At 57.4% G+C, this 21762-nt stretch overlaps 1 long non-coding RNA gene across 2 annotated transcripts in view; it reads left to right on the forward strand.

Moving 5' to 3' along the window:
* LOC134757644 (uncharacterized) overlaps positions 1 to 20755 on the forward strand; it is a 149272-nt gene extending 128517 nt beyond the window's left edge. Inside the window, exons 1-3 of one of the 2 annotated variants that reach the window (XR_010131866.1) lie at positions 19840 to 20120; positions 20348 to 20405; positions 20499 to 20755. This is a non-coding gene — a long non-coding RNA (uncharacterized lncRNA). Of the gene's footprint in view, positions 1 to 19839; positions 20121 to 20347; positions 20406 to 20498 lie in introns of those variants that run through there. The other variant, XR_010131867.1, reaches the window with a different exon arrangement.
* Positions 20756 to 21762: the final 1007 nt, after the last annotated feature.

Here is a 21762-nt window from a genome sequence, read left to right on the forward strand (position 1 = left end):
TATTTTAGTGCCAGGGCCCAGGGTTAGGGTTGTTTTAGGGTCATGGCCAGGGCCCAGGGTTAGGGTTGTTTTAGGTCAGGGCCAGGGCCCAGCATCAGGTTTGTTTTAGGGTCAGGGACAGGGCCCAGGTTTAGGGGTGTTTTAGGGTCAGGGCCAGGGCCCAGGGTAAGGGTTGTTTCAGTGTCAGGGCCAGGGCCCAGTGTTAGGGTTGTTTTAGGGTCAGGGCCAGGGTCCAGGGTAAGGGTCGTTTCAGTGTCAGGGCCAGGGCCCAGGGTTAGGGTTGTTTTAGGGTTAGGGCCAGGGCCCAGGGTTATGGTTATTTTAGGGTCAGTTCCCAGGTTTAGGGATGTTTTAGGGTCAGTGCCCAGGGTTAGGATTGTTTTAGGGTCAGGTCCAGGGCCCAGGGTTAGGGTTGTTTTAGGGTCAGGTCCAGGGCCCAGGGATAGGCTTGTTTTATAGTCAGGGCCAGGGCCCAGGGTTAGGGTTGTTTTAGGGTCAGGGCTAGGGCCCAGGTTTAGGCTTGTTTTAGGGTCAGGGCCAGGGCCACGTATTAGGCTTGTATTAGGGTCAGGTCCAGGGCCTACGGATACGCTTGTTTTAGGGTCAGGGCCAGGGCCCAGGATTATTCTTGTTTTATGGTCAAGGACAGGGCCCAGGGTTAGGGTTGTTTTAGGGTCAGGGCCAGGGCCCAGGGTTAGGCTTCTTTTAGGGTCAGGGCCAGGGCCCAGGGTTAGGGTTGTTTTAGGGTCAGGGCCAGGGCCCAGGGTTAGGCTTGTTTTAGGGTCAGGGACAGGGCCCAGGGTTAGGGTTGTTTTAGGGTCAGTGCCAGGGCCCAGGGTTAGGCTTGTTTTAGGGTCAGGGCCAGGGCCCAGGGTTAGGGTTGTTTTAGGGTCAGGGCCAGGGCCCAGGGTTAGGCTTCTTTTAGGGTCAGGGCCAGGGCCCAGGGTTAGGGTTGTTTTAGGGTCAGGGCCAGGGCCCAGGGTTAGGCTTGTTTTAGGGTCAGGGACAGGGCCCAGGGTTAGGGTTGTTTTAGGGTCAGTGCCAGGGCCCAGGGTTAGGCTTGTTTTAGGGTCAGGGCCAGGGCCCAGCGTTAGGCTTGTTTTAGGTTCAGGGCCAGGGCCCAGGGTTCGGGTTGTTTTAGGGTCAGGGCCAGGGCCCAGGGTTAGGGTTGTTTTAGGGTCAGGACCTGGGCCCAGGGTTAGGCTTGTTTTAGTGCCAGGGCCCAGGGTTAGGGTTGTTTTAGGGTCAGGGCCAGGGCCCAGGGTTAGGGTTGTTTTAAGTCAGGGCCAGGGCCCAGCGTTAGGGTTGTTTTAGGTCAGGGCCAGGTCCCAGGGTTAGGCTTGTTTTAGGGTCAGGGCCAGGGCCCAGGGTTAGGGTTGTTTTAGGTCAGGGCCAGGGCCCAGGGTTAGGGTTGTTTTAGGTCAGGGCCAGGTCCCAGGGTTAGGGTTGTTTTAGGGTCAGGGCCCAGGGTTAGGATTGTTTTAGGGTTAGTGCCCATGGTTGGGTTTATTTTAGGGTCAGGGTCAGGGCCCAGAGATAGGTTTGTTTTAGGGTCAGTGTCAGGGCCCAGGGTTAGGGTTGTTTTAGGGTCAGGGCCATGGCCCAGGGTTAGGCTTGTTTTAGGGTCAGGGCCAGGGCCCAGGGTTAGGGTTGTTTTAGGATCAGGGCCAGGGCCAAGGTTTAGGGTTGTTTTAGGGTAAGGTCCAGGGCCCAGGGTTAGGGTTGTTTTAAATTCAGGGCCAGGGCCCAGGGTTAGGGTTGTTTTAGGGTCAGGGCCAGGGCCCAGGGTTAGGATTGTTTTAGGGTCAGGACCTGGGCCCAGGGTTAGGCTTGTTTTAGGGTCAGGGCCAGGGCCCAGGGTTAGGCTTGTTTTAGGGTCAGAGCCAGGTCCCAGGGTGAGGGTTGTTTTAGGGTCAGGGTTAGGGCCAGGGCCCAGGGTTAGGGTTTTTTTAGGGTCAGGGCGAGGGCCCAGGGTTAGGCTTGTTTTAGGGTCAGGGCCAGGGCCCAGGTTTAGGGTTGTTTTAGGTCAGGGCCATGGCCCAGGGTTAGGGTTGTTTTAGGTCAGGGCCAGGTCCCAGGGTTAGGGTTGTTTTAGGGTCAGGGCCAGGGCCCAGGGTTAGGGTTGTTTTAGGGTCAGGGCTAGGGCCCAGGTTTAGGCTTGTTTTAGGGACAGGGCCAGGGCCCAGGGTTAGGCTTGTTTTAGGGTCAGGGCCAGGGCCGAGCGTTAGGCTTGTTTTAGGGTCAGGGACAGGGCCCAGGGTTAGGGTTGTTTTAGGGTCAGGACCTGGGCCCAGTGTTAGGCTTGTTTTAGGGTCAGGGACAGGGCCCAGGGTTAGGGTTGTTTTAGGGTCAGGGCCAGGGCCCAGGCTTAGGCTTGTTTTAGGGTCAGGGCCAGGGCCCAGGGTTAGGGTTGTTTTAGGGTCAGGACCTGGGCCCAGTGTTAGGCTTGTTTTAGTGCCAGGGCCCAGGGTTCGGGTTGTTTTAGGGTCAGGGCCAGGGCCCAGGGTCAGGGTTGTTTTAGGTCAGTGCCAGGGCCCATCATTAGGGTTGTTTTAAGGTCAGGGCCAGAGCCCAGGTTTAGGGGTGTTTTAGGGTCTGGGACAGGGCCCAGCGTTAGGGTTGTTTTACGGTCAGGGCAGGGCCCAGGGTTAGGCTTGTTTTAGGGTCAGGGCCAGGTCCCAGGGTTAGGCTTGTTTTAGGGTCAGGGCCAGGGCCCAGGGTTAGGCTTGTTTTAGGGTCAGGGCCAGGGCCCAGGGTTAGGCTTGTTTTAGGGTCAGGGCCAGGGCCCAGGGTTAGGGTTGTTTTAGGGTCAGGGCTAGGGCCCAGGTTTAGGCTTGTTTTAGGGACAGGGCCAGGGCCCAGGGTTAGGCTTGTTTTAGGGTCAGGGCCAGGGCCGAGCGTTAGGCTTGTTTTAGGGTCAGGGACAGGGCCCAGGGTTAGGGTTGTTTTAGGGTCAGGACCTGGGCCCAGTGTTAGGCTTGTTTTAGGGTCAGGGACAGGGCCCAGGGTTAGGGTTGTTTTAGGGTCAGGGCCAGGGCCCAGGCTTAGGCTTGTTTTAGGGTCAGGGCCAGGGCCCAGGGTTAGGGTTGTTTTAGGGTCAGGACCTGGGCCCAGTGTTAGGCTTGTTTTAGTGCCAGGGCCCAGGGTTCGGGTTGTTTTAGGGTCAGGGCCAGGGCCCAGGGTCAGGGTTGTTTTAGGTCAGTGCCAGGGCCCATCATTAGGGTTGTTTTAAGGTCAGGGCCAGAGCCCAGGTTTAGGGGTGTTTTAGGGTCTGGGACAGGGCCCAGCGTTAGGGTTGTTTTACGGTCAGGGCAGGGCCCAGGGTTAGGCTTGTTTTAGGGTCAGGGCCAGGTCCCAGGGTTAGGCTTGTTTTAGGGTCAGGGCCAGGGCCCAGGGTTAGGCTTGTTTTAGGGTCAGGGCCAGGGCCCAGGGTTAGGCTTGTTTTAGGGTCAGGGCCAGGGCCCAGGGTTAGGCTTGTTTTATGGTCAGGGCCAGGGCCCAGGGTTAGGCTTGTTTTAGGGTCAGGGCCAGGGCCCAGGGTTAGGGTTGTTTTAGGGTCAGGGCCAGGGCCCAGGGTTAGGCTTCTTTTAGGGTCAGGGCCAGGGCCCAGGGTTAGGGTTGTTTTAGGGTCAGGGCCAGGGCCCAGGGTTAGGCTTGTTTTAGGGTGAGGGACAGGGCCCAGGGTTAGGGTTGTTTTAGGGTCAGTGCCAGGGCCCAGGGTTAGGCTTGTTTTAGGGTCAGGGCCAGGGCCCAGCGTTAGGCTTGTTTTAGGTTCAGGGCCAGGACCCAGGGTTCGGGTTGTTTTAGGGTCAGGGCCAGGGCCCAGGGTTAGGGTTGTTTTAGGGTCAGGACCTGGGCCCAGGGTTAGGCTTGTTTTAGTGCCAGGGCCCAGGGTTAGGGTTGTTTTAGGGTCAGGGCCAGGGCCCAGGGTTAGGGTTGTTTTAGGGTCAGGGCCAGGGCCCAGGGTTAGGGTTGTTTTAGGGTCAGGGCCAGGGCCCAGGGTTAGGGTTGTTTTAGGTCAGGGCCAGGGCCCAGGGTTAGGGTTGTTTTAGGTCAGGGCCAGGTCCCAGGGTTAGGGTTGTTTTAGGGTCAGGGCCCAGGGTTAGGATTGTTTTAGGGTTAGTGCCCATGGTTGGGTTTATTTTAGGGTCAGGGTCAGGGCCCAGGGATAGGTTTGTTTTAGGGTCAGTGTCAGGGCCCAGGGTTAGGGTTGTTTTAGGGTCAGGGCCAGGGCCCAGGGTTAGGCTTGTTTTAGGGTCAGGGCCAGGGCCCAGGGTTAGGGTTGTTTTAGGGTCAGGGCCAGGGCCAAGGTTTAGGGTTGTTTTAGGGTAAGGTCCAGGGCCCAGGGTTAGCGTTGTTTTAAGTTCAGGGCCAGGGCCCAGGGTTAGGGTTGTTTTAGGGTCAGGGCCAGGGCCCAGGGTTAGGATTGTTTTAGGGTCAGGACCTGGGCCCAGGGTTAGGCTTGTTTTAGGGTGAGGGCCAGGGCCCAGGGTTAGGCTTGTTTTAGGGTCTGAGCCAGGTCCCAGGGTTAGGGTTGTTTTAGGGTCAGGATTAGGGCCAGGGCCCAGGGTTAGGGTTTTTTTAGGGTCAGGGTGAGGGCCCAGGGTTAGGCTTGTTTTAGGGTCAGGGCCAGGGCCCAGGTTTAGGGTTGTTTTAGGTCAGGGCCATGGCCCAGTGTTAGGGTTGTTTTAGGTCAGGGCCAGGTCCCAGGGTTAGGGTTGTTTTAGGGTCAGGGCCAGGGCCCAGGGTTAGGGTTGTTTTAGGGTCAGGGCTAGGGCCCAGGTTTAGGCTTGTTTTAGGGACAGGGCCAGGGCCCAGGGTTAGGCTTGTTTTAGGGTCAGGGCCAGGGCCGAGCGTTAGGCTTGTTTTAGGGTCAGGGACAGGGCCCAGGGTTAGGGTTGTTTTAGGGTCAGGGCCAGGGCCCAGGCTTAGGCTTGTTTTAGGGTCAGGGCCAGGGCCCAGTGTTAGGCTTGTTTTAGTGCCAGGGCCCAGGTTTACGGTTGTTTTAGGGTCAGGGACAGGGTCCAGGTTTAGGGTTGTTTTAGGTCAGGGCCAGGGTCCAGGATTAGGGTTGTTTTAGGGTCAGTGCCCGGGCCCAGGGTTAGGGTTGTTTTAAGGTCAGGGCCAGGGTCCAGGGTAAGGGTTGTTTCCGTGTCAGGGCCAGGGCCCAGGGTTAGGGTTGTTTTAGGGTTAGGGCCAGGGCCCAGGGTTATGGTTATTTTAGGGTCAGTGCCCAGGGTTAGGGTTGTTTTAGGACATGGCCAGGGCCCAGGGTTAGGGTTGTTTTAGGGTCAGGGCCAGGGCCCAGGGTTAGGGTTGTTTTAGGGTCAGGGTCAGGGCCCAGGGTTAGGCTTGTTTTAGGGTCAGGTCCTGGGCCCACGGTTAGGCTTGTTTTAGGGTCAGGGCCAGGGCCCAGGATTAGGCTTGTTTTAGGGTCAAGGACAGGGCCCAGGGTTAGGGTTGTTTTAAGGTCAGGCCCAGGGCCCAGGGTTAGGGGTGTTTTAGGGTCAGGGCCAGGGCCCAGGGTTACGGTTGTTTTAGGGTCAGGATCTGGGCCCAGGTTTAGGCTTGTTTTAGTGCCAGGGCCCAGGGTTAGGGTTGTTTTAGGGTCAGGGCCAGGGCCCAGGGTTAGGGTTGTTTTAGGGTCAGGGCCAGGGCCCAGGGTTAGGCTTGTTTTAGGGTCAGGGCCAGGGCCCAGGGTTAGGCTTGTTTTAGGGTCAGGGCCAGGGCCCACGGTTAGGGTTGTTTTAGGGTGAGGGCCAGGGACCAGGGTTAGGCTTGTTTTAGGGTCAGGGCCAGGGCCCAGCGTTAGGGTTGTTGTAGGTTCAGGGCCAGGGCCCAGGGTTAGGCTTGTTTTAGGGTCAGGGCCAGGGCCCAGGTTTAGGCTTGTTTTAGTGCCAGGGCCCAGGGTTAGGGTTGTTTTAGGGTCAGGGCCAGGGCCCAGGGTTAGGTTTGTTTTAGGGTCAGCGCCAGGGCCCAGGTTTAGGCTTGTTTTAGGGTCAGGGCCAGGGCCCAGGGTTAGGCTTGTTTTAGGGTCAGGGCCAGGGCCGAGGGTTAGGCTTGTTTTAGGGTCAGGGATAGGGCCCAGGGTTAGGGTTGTTTTAGGGTCAGGGCCAGGGCCCAGGGTTAGGCCTGTTTTAGGGTCTGGGCCAGGGCCCAGGGTTAGGGTTGTTTTAGGGTCTGGACCTGGGCCCAGTGTGAGGCTTGTTTTACTGCCAGGGCCCAGGGTTAGGGTTGTTTTAGGGTCAGGGACAGGGCCCAGGGTTAGGCTTGTTTTAGGTCAGCGCCAGGGCCCAGGATTAGGGTTGTTTTAGGGTCAGGGCCAGGGCCGAGGGTTAGGGTTGTTTTAGGGTCAGGGACAGGGCCCAGGGTTAGGGTTGTTTTAGGGTCAGGGCCAGGTCCCAGGGTTAGGCTTGTTTTAGGGTCAGGGCCAGGGCCCAGGGTTAGGCTTGTTTTTGGGTCAGGGCCAGGGCCCAGGGTTAGGCTTGTTTTAGGGTCATTGCCAGGGCCCAGGATTAGGGTTGTTTTAGGGTCAGGGCCAGGGCCCAGCCTTAGGGTTGTTTTAGCATCAGGGCCAAGGCGCAGGGTTAGGGTCGTTTTAGGCTCAGGACCTGGGCCCAGGGTTAGGCTTATTTTAGTGCCAGGGCCCGGGGTTAGGGTTGTTTTAGGGTCATGGCCAGGGCCCAGGGTTAGGGTTGTTTTAGGTCAGGGCCAGGGCCCAGCATCAGGGTTGTTTTAGGGTCAGGGACAGGGCCCAGGTTTAGGGGTGTTTTAGGGTCAGGGCCAGGGCCCAGGGTAAGGGTTGTTTCAGTGTCAGGGCCAGGGCCCAGTGTTAGGGTTGTTTTAGGGTCAGGGCCAGGGTCCAGGGTAAGGGTTGTTTCAGTGTCAGGGCCAGGGCCCAGGGTTAGGGTTGTTTTAGGGTTAGGGCCAGGGCCCAGGGTTATGGTTATTTTAGGGTCAGTACCCAGGGTTAGGGATGTTTTAGGGTCAGTGCCCAGGGTTAGGGTTGTTTTAGGGTCAGGTCCAGGGCCCAGGGTTAGGGTTGTTTTAGGGTCAGGTCCAGGGCCCAGGGATAGGCTTGTTTTATGGTCAGGGCCAGGGCCCAGGGTTAGGGTTGTTTTAGGGTCAGGGCTAGGGCCCAGGTTTAGGCTTGTTTTAGGGTCAGGGCCAGGGCCAAGTATTAGGCTTGTATTAGGGTCAGGTCCAGGGCCTACGGATGCGCTTGTTTTAGGGTCAGGGCCAGGGCCCAGGATTATTCTTGTTTTATGGTCAAGGACAGGGCCCAGGGTTAGGGTTCTTTTAGGGTCAGGGCCAGGTCCCAGGGATAGGCTTGTTTTAGGGTCAGGGCCATGGCCCAGGTTTAGGCTTGTTTTAGGGTTAGGGCCAGGGCCCAGGGTTAGGGTTGTTTTAGGGTCAGGGCCAGGGCCCAGCGTTAGGGTTGTTTTAGGGTCAGGGCCAGGGCCCAGGGTTAGGGTTGTTTTAGGGTCAGGACCTGGGCCAAGGGTTAGGCTTGTTTTAGGGTCAGGGCCAGGGCCCACGGTTAGGGTTGTTTTAGGGTGAGGGCCAGGGCCCAGGGTTAGGCTTGTTTTAGGGTCAGGGCCAGGGCCCAGCATTAGGGTTGTTGTAGGTTCAGGGCCAGGGCCCAGGATTAGGCTTGTTTTAGGGTCAGGGCCAGGGCCCAGGGTTAGGCTTGTTTTAGTGCCAGGGCCCAGGGTTAGGGTTGTTTTAGAGTCAGGGCCAGGGCCCAGGGTTATGGTTGTTTTAGGGTCAGGGCCAGGGCCCAGGTTTAGGCTTGTTTTAGGGTCAGGGCCAGGGCCCAGGGTTAGGCTTGTTTTAGGGTCAGGGCCAGGGCCGAGCGTTAGGTTTGTTTTAGGGTCAGGGATAGGGCCCAGGGTTAGGGTTGTTTTAGGGTCAGGGCCAGGGCCCAGGGTTAGGCTTGTTTCAGGGTCAGGGCCAGGGCCCAGGGTTAGGGTTGTTTTAGGGTCAGGGCCAGGGCCCAGCGTTAGGGTTGTTTTAGGGTCAGGGCCAGGGCCCAGGGTTAGGGTTGTTTTAGGGTCAGTACCTGGGCCGAGGGTTAGGCTTGTTTTAGGGTCAGGGCCAGGGCCCACGGTTAGGGTTGTTTTAGGGTGAGGGCCGGGGCCCAGGGTTAGGCTTGTTTTAGGGTCAGGGCCAGGGCCCAGCATTAGGGTTGTTGTAGGCTCAGGGCCAGGGCCCAGGATTAGGCTTGTTTTAGGGTCAGGGCCAGGGCCCAGGGTTAGGCTTGTTTTAGTGCCAGGGCCCAGGGTTAGGGTTGTTTTAGGGTCAGGGCCAGGGCCGAGCGTTAGGTTTGTTTTAGGGTCAGGGATAGGGCCCAGGGTTAGGGTTGTTTTAGGGTCAGTGCCAGGGCCCAGGGTTAGGCCTGTTTTAGGGTCTGGGCCTGGGCCCAGGGTTAGGGTTGTTTTAGGGTCAGGGACAGGGCCCAGGGTTAGGGTTGTTTTAGGGTCAGGGCCAGGGCCCAGGGTTAGGCTTGTTTTAGGTTCAGGGCCAGGGCCCAGGGTTAGGCTTGTTTTTGGGTCAGGGCCAGGGCCCAGGGTTAGGCTTGTTTTAGGGTTATGGCCAGGGCCCAGGATTAGGGTTGTTTTAGGGTCAGGGCCAGGGCCCAGCGTTGGGGTTGTTTTAGGGTCAGGGCCAAGGCGCAGGGTTAGGGTCATTTTAGGCTCAGGACCTGGGCCCAGGGTTAGGCTTATTTTAGTGCCAGGGCCCAGGGTTAGGGTTCTTTTAGGGTCATGGCCAGGGCTCAGGGTCAGGGTTGTTTTAGGTCAGGGCCAGGGCCCAGCATCAGGGTTGTTTTAGGGTCAGGGACAGGGCCCAGGTTTAGGGGTGTTTTAGGGTCAGGGCCAGGGTCCAGGGTAAGGGTTGTTTCAGTGTCAGGGCCAGGGCCCAGGGTTAGGGTTGTTTTAGGGTTAGGGCCAGGGCCCAGGGTTATGGTTATTTTAGGGTCAGTACCCAGGGTTATGGATGTTTTAGGGTCAGTGCCCAGGGTTAGGGTTGTTTTAGGGTCAGGGTCAGGGCCCAGGGTTAGGCTTGTTTTAGGGTCAGGTCCAGGGCCCAGGGTTAGGGTTGTTGTAGGGTCAGGGCCAGGGCCCAGGGTTAGGCTTGGTTTAGGTCAGGTCCAGGGCCAAGGGATACGTTTGTTTTAGGGTCAGGGCCAGGGCCCAGGGATAGGTTTGTTTTAGGGTCAGGTCCAGGGCCCAGGGTTAGGGTTGTTGTAGGGTCAGGGCCAGGGCCCAGGGTTAGGCTTGGTTTAGGGTCAGGGCCAGGGCCCAGGGTTAGGGTTGTTTTAGTGTGAGGTCCAGGGCCCACGGATACGCTTGTTTTAGGGTCAGGGCCAGGGCCCAGGATTAGGCTTGTTTTAGGGTCAAGGACAGGGCCCAGGGTTAGGGTTGTTTTAGGGTCAGGGCCAGGTCCCAGGGATAGGCTTGTTTTAGGGTCAGGGCCATGGCCCAGGGTTAGGCTTGTTTTAGGGTTAGGGCCAGGGCCCAGGGTTAGGGTTGTTTTAGGGTTAGGGCCAGGGCCCAGCGTTAGGGTTGTTTTAGGGTCAGGGCCAGGGCCCAGGGTTAGGGTTGTTTTAGGGTCAGGACCTGGGCCCAGGGTTAGGCTTGTTTTAGTGCCAGGGCCCAGGGTTCGGGTTGTTTTAGGGTCAAGGCCAGGGTCCAGGGTCAGGGTTGTTTTAGGTCAGGGCCAGGGCCCAGCATTAGGGTTGTTTTAGGGTCAGGGACAGGGCCCAGGTTTAGGGGTGTTTTAAGGTCAGGGCCAGGGCCCAGCGTTAGAGTTGTTTTAGGGTCAGGGCCAGGGCCCAGGGTTAGGCTTGTTTTAGGGTCAGGGCCACGTCCCAGGGTTAGGCTTGTTTTAGGGTCAGGGCCAGGGCCCAGGGTTAGGCTTGTTTTAGGGTCAGGGACAGGGCCCAGGGTTAGGGTTGTTTTAGGGTCAGGGCCAGGGCCCAGGGTTAGGCTTGTTTTAGGGTCATGGCCAGGGCCCAGGGTTAGGGTTGTTTTAGGGTCAGGGCCAGGGCCCAGGGTTAGGCTTGTTTTAGGGTCAGGGCTAGGGCCCAGGGATAGGGTTTTTTTAGGGTCAGGGCCAGGGCCCAGGGTTAGGGTTGTTTTAGGGTCAGGGTCAGGGCCCAGGGTTAGGCTTGTTTTAGGGTCAGGTCCAGGTCCCAGGGTTAGGGTTGTTTTAGGGTCAGGGCCAGGGCCCAGGGTTAGGCTTGTTTTAGGATCAGGGCCAGGGCCCAGGGTTAGGGTTGTTTTAGGGGCAGGACCTGGGCCCAAGGTTAGCCTTGTTTTAGTGCCAGGGCCCAGGGTTAGGGTTGTTTTAGGGTCAGGGCCGGGGCCCAGGTTTAGGGTTGTTTTAGGTCAGGGCCAGGGCCGAGGGTTAGGGTTGTTTTAGGGTCAGGGCCAGGTCCCAGGGTTAGGGTTGTTTTAGGGTGAGGGCCAGGGCCCAGGGTTAGGTTTGTTTTAGTGTCAGGGCCAGGGACCAGGTTTAGGCTTGTTTTAGGGTCAGGGCCAGGGCCCAGGGTTAGGCTTGTTTTAGGGTCAGGGCCAGGGACGAGCGTTAGGCTTGTTTTAGGGTCAGGGATAGGGCCCAGGGTTAGGGTTGTTTTAGGGTCAGGGCCAGGGCCCAGCGTTAGGGTTGTTTTAGGGTCGGGGCTAGGGCCCAGGGTTAGGGTTGTTTTGGGGGCAGGACCTGGGCCCAAGGTTAGCCTTGTTTTAGTGCCAGGGCCCAGGGTCAAGGTTGATTTAGGTCAGGGCCAGGGCCCAGCATTAGGGTTGTTTTAGGGTCAGGGGCAGGGCCCAGGTTTAGGGGTGTTTTAGGGTCAGGGCCTGGGCCCAGGGTTAGGGTTGTTTTAGGTCAGGTCCAGGGCCAAGGGATACGTTTGTTTTAGGGTCAGGGCCAGGGCCCAGGGATAGGGTTGTTTTAGGGTCAGGGCCAGGGCCCAGGGTTAGGGTTGTTGTAGGGTCAGGGCCAGGGCCCAGGGTTAGGCTTGTTTTAGGGTCAGGGCCAGGGCCCAGGGTTAGGGTTGTTTTAGGGTCAGGGCTAGGGCCCAGGTTTAGGCTTGTTTTAGGGTCAGGGCCAGGGCCCAGTGTTAGGCTTGTTTTAGGGTCAGGGCCAGGGCCGAGCGTTAGGTTTGTTTTAGGGTCAGGGATAGGGCCCAGGGTTAGGGTTGTTTTAGGGTCAGGGCCAGGGCCCAGGGTTAGGCCTGTTTTAGGGTGTGGGCCTGGGCCCAGGGTTAGGGTTGTTTTAGGGTCAGGGACAGGGCCCAGGGTTAGGGTTGTTTTATGGTCAGGGCCAGGGCCCAGGGTTAGGCTTGTTTTAGGGTCAGGGCCAGGGCCCAGGGTTAGGCTTGTTTTTGGGTCAGGGCCAGGGCCCAGGGTTAGGCTTGTTTTAGGGTCATGGCCAGGGCCCAGGATTAGGGTTGTTTTAGGGTCAGGGCCAGGGCCCTGCGTTTGGGTTGTTTTAGGGTCAGGGCCAAGGCGCTGGGTTAGGGTCATTTTAGGCTCAGGACCTGGGCCCAGGGTTAGGCTTATTTTAGTGCCAGGGCCCAGGGTTAGGGTTCTTTTAGGGTCATGGCCAGGGCTCAGGGTCAGGGTTGTTTTAGGTCAGGGCCAGGGCCCAGCATCAGGGTTGTTTTAGGGTCAGGGACAGGGCCCAGGTTTAGGGGTGTTTTAGGGTCAGGGCCAGGGTCCAGGGTAAGGGTTGTTTCAGTGTCAGGGCCAGGGCCCAGGGTTAGGGTTGTTTTAGGGTTAGGGCCAGGGCCCAGGGTTATGGTTATTTTAGGGTCAGTACCCAGGGTTATGGATGTTTTAGGGTCAGTGCCCAGGGTTAGGGTTGTTTTAGGGTCAGGGTCAGGGCCCAGGGTTAGGCTTGTTTTAGGGTCAGGTCCAGGTCACAGGGTTAGGGTTGCTTTAGGGTCAGGGCCAGGGCCCAGGGTTAGGCTTCTTTTAGGGTCAGGGCCAGGGCCCAGGGTTAGTTTTGTTTTAGGGTCAGGTCCAGGGCCCAGGGTTAGGGTTGTTGTAGGGTCAGGGCCAGGGCCCAGGGTTAGGCTTGGTTTAGGGTCAGGGCCAGGGCCCAGGGTTAGGGTTGTTTTAGTGTGAGGTCCAGGGCCCACGGATACGCTTGTTTTAGGGTCAGGGCCAGGGCCCAGGATTAGGCTTGTTTTAGGGTCAAGGACAGGGCCCAGGGTTAGGGTTGTTTTAGGGTCAGGGCCAGGTCCCAGGGATAGGCTTGTTTTAGGGTCAGGGCCATGGCCCAGGGTTAGGCTTGTTTTAGGGTTAGGGCCAGGGCCCAGGGTTAGGGTTGTTTTAGGGTTAGGGCCAGGGCCCAGCGTTAGGGTTGTTTTAGGGTCAGGGCCAGGGCCCAGGGTTAGGGTTGTTTTACGGTCAGGACCTGGGCCCAGGGTTAGGCTTGTTTTAGTGCCAGGGCCCAGGGTTCGGGTTGTTTTAGGGTCAAGGCCAGGGTCCAGGGTCAGGGTTGTTTTAGGTCAGGGCCAGGGCCCAGCATTAGGGTTGTTTTAGGGTCAGGGACAGGGCCCAGGTTTAGGGGTGTTTTAGGGTCAGGGCTAGGGCCCAGCGTTAGGGTTGTTTTAGGGTCAGGGCCAGGGCCCAGGGTTAGGCTTGTTTTAGGGTCAGGGCCAGGTCCCAGGGTTAGGCTTGTTTTAGGGTCAGGGCCAGGGCCCAGGGTTAGGCTTGTTTTAGGGTCAGGGACAGGGCCCAGGGTTAGGGTTGTTTTAGGGTCAGGGCCAGGGCCCAGGGTTAGGCTTGTTTTAGGGTCATGGCCAGGGCCCAGGGTTAGGGTTGTTTTAGGGTCAGGGCCAGGGCCCAGGGTTAGGCTTGTTTTAGGGTCAGGGCGAGGGCCCAGGGATAGGGTTTTTTTAGGGTCAGGGCCAGGGCCCAGGGTTAGGGTTGTTTTAGGGTCAGGGTCAGGGCCCAGGGTTAGGCTTGTTTTCGGGTCAGGTCCAGGTCCCAGGGTTAGGGTTGTTTTAGGGTCAGGGCCAGGGCCCAGGGTTAGGCTTGTTTTAGGATTAGGGCCAGGGCCCAGGGTTAGGGTTGTTTTAGGGTCAGGGCCAGGGCTCAGGGTTAGGCTTGTTTTAGGATCAGGGCCAGGGCCCACGGTTAGGGTTGCTTTAGGGTCAGGGCCAGAGCCCAGGCTTAGGCTTCTTTTAGGGTCAGGGCCAGGGCCCAGGGTTAGTTTTGTTTTAGGGTCAGGGCCAGGGCCCAGGTTTAGGCTTGTTTTAGGGTCAGGGCCAGGGCCCAGGGTTAGGCTTGTTTTAGGGTCAGGGCCAGGGCCGAGCGTTAGGCTTGTTTTAGGGTTAGGGACAGGGTCCTGGGTTAGGGTTGTTTTAGGGTCAGGGCCAGGGCCCAGCGTTAGGGTTGTTTTAGGGTCAGGGCTAGGGCCCAGGGTTAGGGTTGTTTTAGGGGCAGGACCTGGGCCCAAGGTTAGCCTTGTTTTAGTGCCGGGGCCCAGGGTCAGGGTTGATTTAGGTCAGGGCCAGGGCCCAGCATTAGGGTTGTTTTAGGGTCAGGGCCAGGGCCCAGGTTTAGGGGTGTTTTAGGGTCAGGGCCAGGGCCCAGGTTTAGGGTTGTTTTAGGTCAGGGCCAGGGCCAAGGGATACGTTTGTTTTAGGGTCAGGGCCAGGGCCCAGGGATAGGTTTGTTTTAGGGTCAGGTCCAGGGCCCAGGGTTAGGGTTGTTGTAGGGTCAGGGCCAGGGCCCAGGGTTAGGCTTGGTTTAGGGTCAGGGCCAGGGCCCAGGGTTAGGGTTGTTTTAGTGTGAGGTCCAGGGCCCACGGATACGCTTGTTTTAGGGTCAGGGCCAGGGCCCAGGATTAGGCTTGTTTTAGGGTCAAGGACAGGGCCCAGGGTTAGGGTTGTTTTAGGGTCAGGGCCAGGTCCCAGGGATAGGCTTGTTTTAGGGTCAGGGCCATGGCCCAGGGTTAGGCTTGTTTTAGGGTCAGGGCCAGGGCCCAGGGTTAGGGTTGTTTTAGGGTTAGGGCCAGGGCCCAGCGTTAGGGTTGTTTTAGGGTCAGGTCCAGGTCCCAGGGTTAGGGTTGTTTTAGGGTCAGGGCCAGGGCCCAGGGTTAGGCTTGTTTTAGGATCAGGGCCAGGGCCCAGGGTTAGGGTTGTTTTAGGGTCAGGGCCAGGGCTCAGGGTTAGGCTTGTTTTAGGATCAGGGCCAGGGCCCACGGTTAGGGTTGCTTTAGGGTCAGGGCCAGGGCCCAGGCTTAGGCTTCTTTTAGGGTCAGGGCCAGGGCCCAGCGTTAGGGTTGTTGTAGGTTCAGGGCCAGGGCCCAGGATTAGGCTTGTTTTAGGGTCAAGGACAGGGCCCAGGGTTAGGGTTGTTTTAGGGTCAGGACCTGGGCCCAGGGTTAGGCTTGTTTTAGTGCCAGGGCCCAGGGTTAGGGTTGTTTTAGGGTCAGGGCCGGGGCCCTGGTTTAGGGTTGTTTTAGGTCAGGGCCAGGGCCGAGGGTTAGGGTTGTTTTAGGGTCAGGGCCAGGTCCCAGGGTTAGGGTTGTTTTAGGGTGAGGGCCAGGGCCCAGGGTTAGGTTTGTTTTAGTGTCAGGGCCAGGGCCCAGGTTTAGGCTTGTTTTAGGGTCAGGGCCAGGGCCCAGGGTTAGGCTTGTTTTAGGGTCAGGGCCAGGGACGAGCGTTAGGCTTGTTTTAGGGTCAGGGATAGGGCCCAGGGTTAGGGTTGTTTTAGGGTCAGGGCCAGGGCCCAGCGTTAGGGTTGTTTTAGGGTCGGGGCTAGGGCCCAGGGTTAGGGTTGTTTTGGGGGCAGGACCTGGGCCCAAGGTTAGCCTTGTTTTAGTGCCAGGGCCCAGGGTCAAGGTTGATTTAGGTCTGGGCCAGGGCCCAGCATTAGGGTTGTTTTAGGGTCAGGGGCAGGGCCCAGGTTTAGGGGTGTTTTAGGGTCAGGGCCTGGGCCCAGGGTTAGGGTTGTTTTAGGTCAGGTCCAGGGCCAAGGGATACGTTTGTTTTAGGGTCAGGGCCAGGGCCCAGGGATAGGGTTGTTTTAGGGTCAGGGCCAGGGCCCAGGGTTAGGGTTGTTGTAGGGTCAGGGCCAGGGCCCAGGGTTAGGCTTGTTTTAGGGTCAGGGCCAGGGCCCAGGGTTAGGGTTGTTTTAGGGTCAGGGCTAGGGCCCAGGTTTAGGCTTGTTTTAGGGTCAGGGCCAGGGCCCAGTGTTAGGCTTGTTTTAGGGTCAGGGCCAGGGCCGAGCGTTAGGTTTGTTTTAGGGTCAGGGATAGGGCCCAGGGTTAGGGTTGTTTTAGGGTCAGGGCCAGGGCCCAGGGTTAGGCCTGTTTTAGGGTGTGGGCCTGGGCCCAGGGTTATGGTTGTTTTAGGGTCAGGGACAGGGCCCAGGGTTAGGGTTGTTTTATGGTCAGGGCCAGGGCCCAGGGTTAGGCTTGTTTTAGGGTCAGGGCCAGGGCCCAGGGTTAGGCTTGTTTTTGGGTCAGGGCCAGGACCCAGGGTTAGGCTTGTTTTAGGGTCATGGCCAGGGCCCAGGATTTGTGTTGTTTTAGGGTCAGGGCCAGGGCCCAGGATTTGGGTTGTTTTAGGGTCAGGGCCAAGGCGCAGGGTTAGGGTCATTTTAGGCTCAGGACCTGGGCCCAGGGTTAGGCTTATTTTAGTGCCAGGGCCCAGGGTTAGGGTTCTTTTAGGGTCATGGCCAGGGCTCAGGGTCAGGGTTGTTTTAGGTCAGGGCCAGGGCCCAGCATCAGGGTTGTTTTAGGGTCAGGGACAGGGCCCAGGTTTAGGGGTGTTTTAGGGTCAGGGCCAGGGTCCAGGGTAAGGGTTGTTTCAGTGTCAGGGCCAGGGCCCAGGGTTAGGGTTGTTTTAGGGTTAGGGCCAGGGCCCAGGGTTATGGTTATTTTAGGGTCAGTACCCAGGGTTATGGATGTTTTAGGGTCAGTGCCCAGGGTTAGGGTTGTTTTAGGGTCAGGGTCAGGGCCCAGGGTTAGGCTTGTTTTAGGGTCAGGTCCAGGTCACAGGGTTAGGGTTGTTTTAGGGTCAGGGCCAGGGCCCAGGGTTAGGCTTGTTTCAGGGTCAGGTCCAGGGCCCAGGGTTAGGGTTGTTTTAGGGTCAGGGCCAGGGCCCAGGGTTAGGCTTGTTTTAGGATCAGGGCCAGGGCCCACGGTTAGGGTTGCTTTAGGGTCAGGGCCAGGGCCCAGGGTTAGGCTTCTTTTAGGGTCAGGGCCAGGGCCCAGGGTTAGTTTTGTTTTAGGGTCAGGGCCAGGGCCCAGGTTTAGGCTTGTTTTAGGGTCAGGGCCAGGGCCCAGGGTTAGGCTTGTTTTAGGGTCAGGGCCAGGGCCGAGCGTTAGGCTTGTTTTAGGGTCAGGGACAGGGCCCAGGGTTAGGGTTGTTTTAGGGTCAGGGCCAGGGCCCAGCGTTAGGGTTGTTTTAGGGTCAGGGCTAGGGCCCAGGGTTAGGGTTGTTTTAGGGGCAGGACCTGGGCCCAAGGTTAGCCTTGTTTTAGTGCCAGGGCCCAGGGTCAGGGTTGATTTAGGTCAGGGCCAGGGCCCAGCATTAGGGTTGTTTTAGGGTCAGGGCCAGGGCCCAGGTTTAGGGGTGTTTTAGGGTCAGGGCCAGGGCCCAGGTTTAGGGTTGTTTTAGGTCAGGGCCAGGGCCAAGGGATACGTTTGTTTTAGGGTCAGGGCCAGGGCCCAGGGATAGGTTTGTTTTAGGGTCAGGTCCAGGGCCCAGGGTTAGGGTTGTTGTAGGGTCAGGGCCAGGGCCCAGGGTTAGGCTTGGTTTAGGGTCAGGGCCAGGGCCCAGGGTTAGGGTTGTTTTAGTGTGAGGTCCAGGGCCCACGGATACGCTTGTTTTAGGGTCAGGGCCAGGGCCCAGGATTAGGCTTGTTTTAGGGTCAAGGACAGGGCCCAGGGTTAGGGTTGTTTTAGGGTCAGGGCCAGGTCTCAGGGATAGGCTTGTTTTAGGGTCAGGGCCATGGCCCAGGGTTAGGCTTGTTTTAGGTTCAGGGCCAGGGTCCAGGGTCAGGGTTGTTTTAGGTCAGGGCCAGGGCCCAGCATTAGGGTTGTTTTAGGGTCAGGGACAGGGCCCAGGTTTAGGGGTGTTTTAGGGTCAGGGCCAGGGCCCAGCGTTAGGGTTGTTTTAGGGTCAGGGCCAGGGCCCAGGGTTAGGCTTGTTTTAGGGTCAGGGCCAGGTCCCAGGGTTAGGCTTGTTTTAGGGTCAGGGCCAGGGCCCAGGGTTAGGCTTGTTTTAGGGTCAGGGACAGGGCCCAGGGTTAGGGTTGTTTTAGGGTCAGGGCCAGGGCCCAGGGTTAGGCTTGTTTTAGGGTCATGGCCAGGGCCCAGGGTTAGGGTTGTTTTAGGGTCAGGGCCAGGGCCCAGGGTTAGGCTTGTTTTAGGGTCAGGGCGAGGGCCCAGGGATAGGGTTTTTTTAGGGTCAGGGCCAGGGCCCAGGGTTAGGGTTGTTTTAGTGTCAGGGTCAGGGCCCAGGGTTAGGCTTGTTTTAGGGTCAGGTCCAGGTCCCAGGGTTGGGGTTGTTTTAGGGTCAGGGCCAGGGCCCAGGGTTAGGCTTGTTTTAGGATCAGGGCCAGTGCCCAGGGTTAGGGTTGTTTTAGGGTCAGGGCCAGGGCTCAGGGGTTAGGCTTGTTTTAGGATCAGGGCCAGGGCCCACGGTTAGGGTTGCTTTAGGGTCAGGGCCAAGGCCCAGGCTTAGGCTTCTTTTAGGGTCAGGGCCAGGGCCCAGCGTTAGGGTTGTTGTAGGTTCAGGGCCAGGGCCCAGGATTAGGCTTGTTTTAGGGTCAAGGACAGGGCCCAGGTTTAGGGTTGTTTTAGGGTCAGGACCTGGGCCCAGGGTTAGGCTTGTTTTAGTGCCAGGGCCCAGGGTTAGGGTTGTTTTAGGGTCAGGGCCGGGGCCCAGGTTTAGGGTTGTTTTCGGTCAGGGCCAGGGCCGAGGGTTAGGGTTGTTTTAGGGTCAGGGTCAGGTCCCAGGGTTAGGGTTGTTTTAGGGTCAGGGCCAGGGCCCAGGGTTATGTTTGTTTTAGTGTCAGGGCCAGGGCCCAGGTTTAGGCTTGTTTTAGGGTCAGGGCCAGGGCCCAGGGTTAGGCTTGTTTTAGGGTCAGGGCCAGGGACGAGCGTTAGGCTTGTTTTAGGGTCAGGGATAGGGCCCTGGGTTAGGGTTGTTTTAGGGTCAGGGCCAGGGCCCAGCGTTAGGGTTGTTTTAGGGTCGGGGCTAGGGCCCAGGGTTAGGGTTGTTTTGGGGGCAGGACCTGGGCCCAAGGTTAGCCTTGTTTTAGTGCCAGGGCCCAGGGTCAAGGTTGATTTAGGTCAGGGCCAGGTCCCAGCATTAGGGTTGTTTTAGGGTCAGGGGCAGGGCCCAGGTTTAGGGGTGTTTTAGGGTCAGGGCCTGGGCCCAGGGTTAGGGTTGTTTTAGGTCAGGTCCAGGGCCAAGGGATACGTTTGTTTTAGGGTCAGGGCCAGGGCCCAGGGATAGGGTTGTTTTAGGGTCAGGGCCAGGGCCCAGGGTTAGGGTTGTTGTAGGGTCAGGGCCAGGGCCCAGGGTTAGGCTTGTTTTAGGGTCAGGGCCAGGGCCCAGGGTTAGGGTTGTTTTAGGGTCAGGGCCAGGGCCCAGGGTTAGGCTTCTTTTAGGGTCAGGGCCAGGGCCCAGGTTTAGGGTTGATTTAGGGTAAGGGCCAGGGCCCAGGTTTAGGGTTGTTGTACGGTCAGGACCAGGGCCCAGTGTTAGGGTTGTTTCAGGATCAGGGCCCTGAGTTAGGGTTGTTTCAGGGTCAGGGCCCAGGGTTAGGGTTTTTTCAGGGCGAGGGCCCAGGGTTTGGGTTGTTTTAGGGTCAGGGCCCAGGGTTAGGGTTGTTTTAGGGTCAGGGCCCAGGGATAGGGTTGTTTCAGGGTCAGGGACCAGGGTTAGGGTTGTTTCAGGGTCAGGGCCCAGGGTTAGGGTTGTTTCAGGGTCAGGGCCCTGGGTTAGGGTTGTTTCAGGGTCAGGGCCCAGGGTTAGGGTTGTTTTAGGTCAGGGCCAGGGCCCAGGGATAGGGTTGTTTTAGGGTCAGGGCCAGGGCCCACTTTTAGGGTTGTTTTAGGGTCAGGGCCAGGGCCTAGGGTTAGGCTTGTTTTAGGGTCAGGTCGAGCGCCCACGGTTAGGCTTGTTTTAGGGTCAGGGCCAGGGCCCAGTGTTAGGCTTGTTTTAGGGTCAGGGCTAGGGTCCAGGGTTAAGGTTGTTTTAGGGTCAGGACCTGGGCCCAGGCTTAGGCTTGTTTTAGTGCCAGGGCCCAGGGTTAGGCTTGTTTTAGGGTTAGGGCCAGGGCCCAGGGTTAGGCTTGTTGTAGGGTCAGGGCCAGGACCCAGGGATAGGGTTGTTTTAGGGTCAGGGCCAGGGCCAAGGGTTAGGGTTGTTTTAGGGTCAGGGCCAGGGCCCAGGGTTAGGCTTTTTTTAGGGTCAGGGCCAGGGCCCAGGGTTAGGGTTATTTAAGGGTCAGTGCCCAGGGTTAGTGTTGTTTTAGGGTCAGTGCCCAGGGTTAGGGTTGTTTTAGGGTCAGGTCCAGGGCCCAGGGTTAGGCGTGTTTTAGGGTCCGGGCCAGGGCCCAGGGTTAGGGTTGTTTTAGGGTCAGGGCTAGGTCCCAGGTTTAGGCTTGTTTTAGGGTCATGGCCAGGTCCCAGGGTTAGGGTTCTTTTAGGGCCAGGTCCCATGGTTAGGGTTTTACAGTCAGGGCCTGGGCCCACAGTTAGGGTATTAGGCTCAGCGCAAGGGCCCAGGGTTAGGGTTTTAGGCTCAGGGCCATGTCCCAGGGTTAGGGTTTTAGGGTCAGGGCCCAGGGTTAGGGTTTTAGGGTCAGGACCCAGTGTTAGAGTTTTAGGGTCATGGCCCAGGGTTAGGGTTTTAGGGTCAGGGCCCAGGGTTAGGGTGATTTCCAGGAAGTGACCTCACAGTGACTCAAGCTACCACTTACTGTTGATTGTGATGTAATGCCAGCTGAGGCACATGCCTTGGGAGCTAAGTGGTTGCTGCCCTTGACTACTATGAAGACTGGTGTGGGAAGGGTCGCTTTGGATGCACTTGAGCAGGGGTCCCCAATCCCTGAGCCATGGAGCCGTAAGGAGCCACACAGCAGGTGAGTGGTGTCGAGTGAGGGAGTGAGGGAAGCTTCGTCTGTATTTACAGCCACTCCCCTTTGCTCACATTCCCGCCTGAGCTCCACCTTCTCAGATGAGCAGCAGCATTAGATTCTCATAGGAGAACGCACCCTGTTGTGAACCGTGCATGTGAGGGATCTAGGTTGCGCTGTGCTTATGAGAATCTAATACCTATTGATCTGTCACTTTCTCCCATCACGCTCAGGTGGGACCATCCAGTTTCAGGAAAACAAGCTGAACACGCCCACTGATTCTACATTATGGTGAGTTCTATAATTATTTTATTATATATTCCAGTGTAATAATGGAAATGAAGTGCCTAATAAACGTAAATGTGCTTAAATCTTTTGGCCCAGCTCCTACCTCCCGGCAGCCTCGCCAGGCCCAGAACTCTCTCCAGTCAGCCTCTACAGACCAAGCTCATGACTCACAATGGCCTATTGAGGCCCATACCCTACCTCACGGCAGTCTCCGCAGATGAGCCTACTGCCTCACAACAGCCTCCACAGGCACAGCTCCATCGTTACAATGGCCTCTTTAGACCCAGCTCCTGCCGCCCAGCCTTCTCTCCAGGCCCTGAACTTTCTCCGTAAGTTGAGGTAGCTGGGACTGTAGGTATACATGACGATACTTGGCTAATTTTTAAATTGTTTTGCAGACATGGGGTCTCACTTTGTTGGCCAGGCTGCTGTCAAACTAATGGCCTCAAGTGACCCTTCCACCCCTGCCTCCCATCCTCGAGGTATGTGCCACCACAAGGAGCACTTGTTCAATTTTCTAAAGAAAAAATTTCTAAAGTAAGGCTGTGGGATGATGGCAGGAAGATAGAAGAAAAACAGAAGAATAAGTTAAAATGACTTATTCACACATATTCTTTTGACAGCAGGAAGAACTTTTAGTATATACATTCCTTACAAACAAACAAACGGCAGATAAACAATGTTGTATAGGAACTTCAACACACACTGTACAATATTCCCACTTTGCTGACATAAGTTATGGAAATTTCGTGGTTTCCTTGAGTGTCGCTACCAGTATTTTGCTTCTCTGATGATTTTTATCAACTTCCTCATCTGTTAACTTCTCTCCAAGGTATGTCATGTCACGACATACTGCCGCTGCACGAACACGGCCAGTGTCTTCCTATTAAACATGAAGAAAGCTTTCCTAATTTCTCCTTTTACTCTCTGTCTTTGTGTTCTGCATTTTCCTTACTTTTATTGTCAGAAACTCCAGAAAGTGAATCGTACTAATTTATCACGATTTGCTTTATTAATTTATACTATGCTTATATGGAATTTTGCCCAACAGACCTCATTACAATTTGGGCCAGGGCCCAGGGTTAGGGTTGTTTTAATGTCAGGGCCCAGAGTTAGGGTTGTTTTAGGGTCAGGGCCCAGGGTTAGGGTTGTTTTAGGGTCAGGGCCCAGGGTTAGGGTTGTTTAAGGGTCAGGGCCCAGGGTTCGGGTTGTTTTAGGGTCAGGGCCAGGGCCCAGGGCTAGGGGTGTTTTAGGGTCAGGGCCAGGGCCCAAAGTTAGGGTTGTTTTAGGGTCAGGGCCCAGGGTTAGGGTTTTAGGTTCAGGTCCAGGGCCCAGGGTTAGGGTTTTAGGGTCAGGGCCT

This window comes from Gorilla gorilla, chromosome 19 (genome assembly GCF_029281585.2).
Source record: "Gorilla gorilla gorilla isolate KB3781 chromosome 19, NHGRI_mGorGor1-v2.1_pri, whole genome shotgun sequence".
Taxonomy (NCBI): domain Eukaryota; kingdom Metazoa; phylum Chordata; class Mammalia; order Primates; family Hominidae; genus Gorilla; species Gorilla gorilla.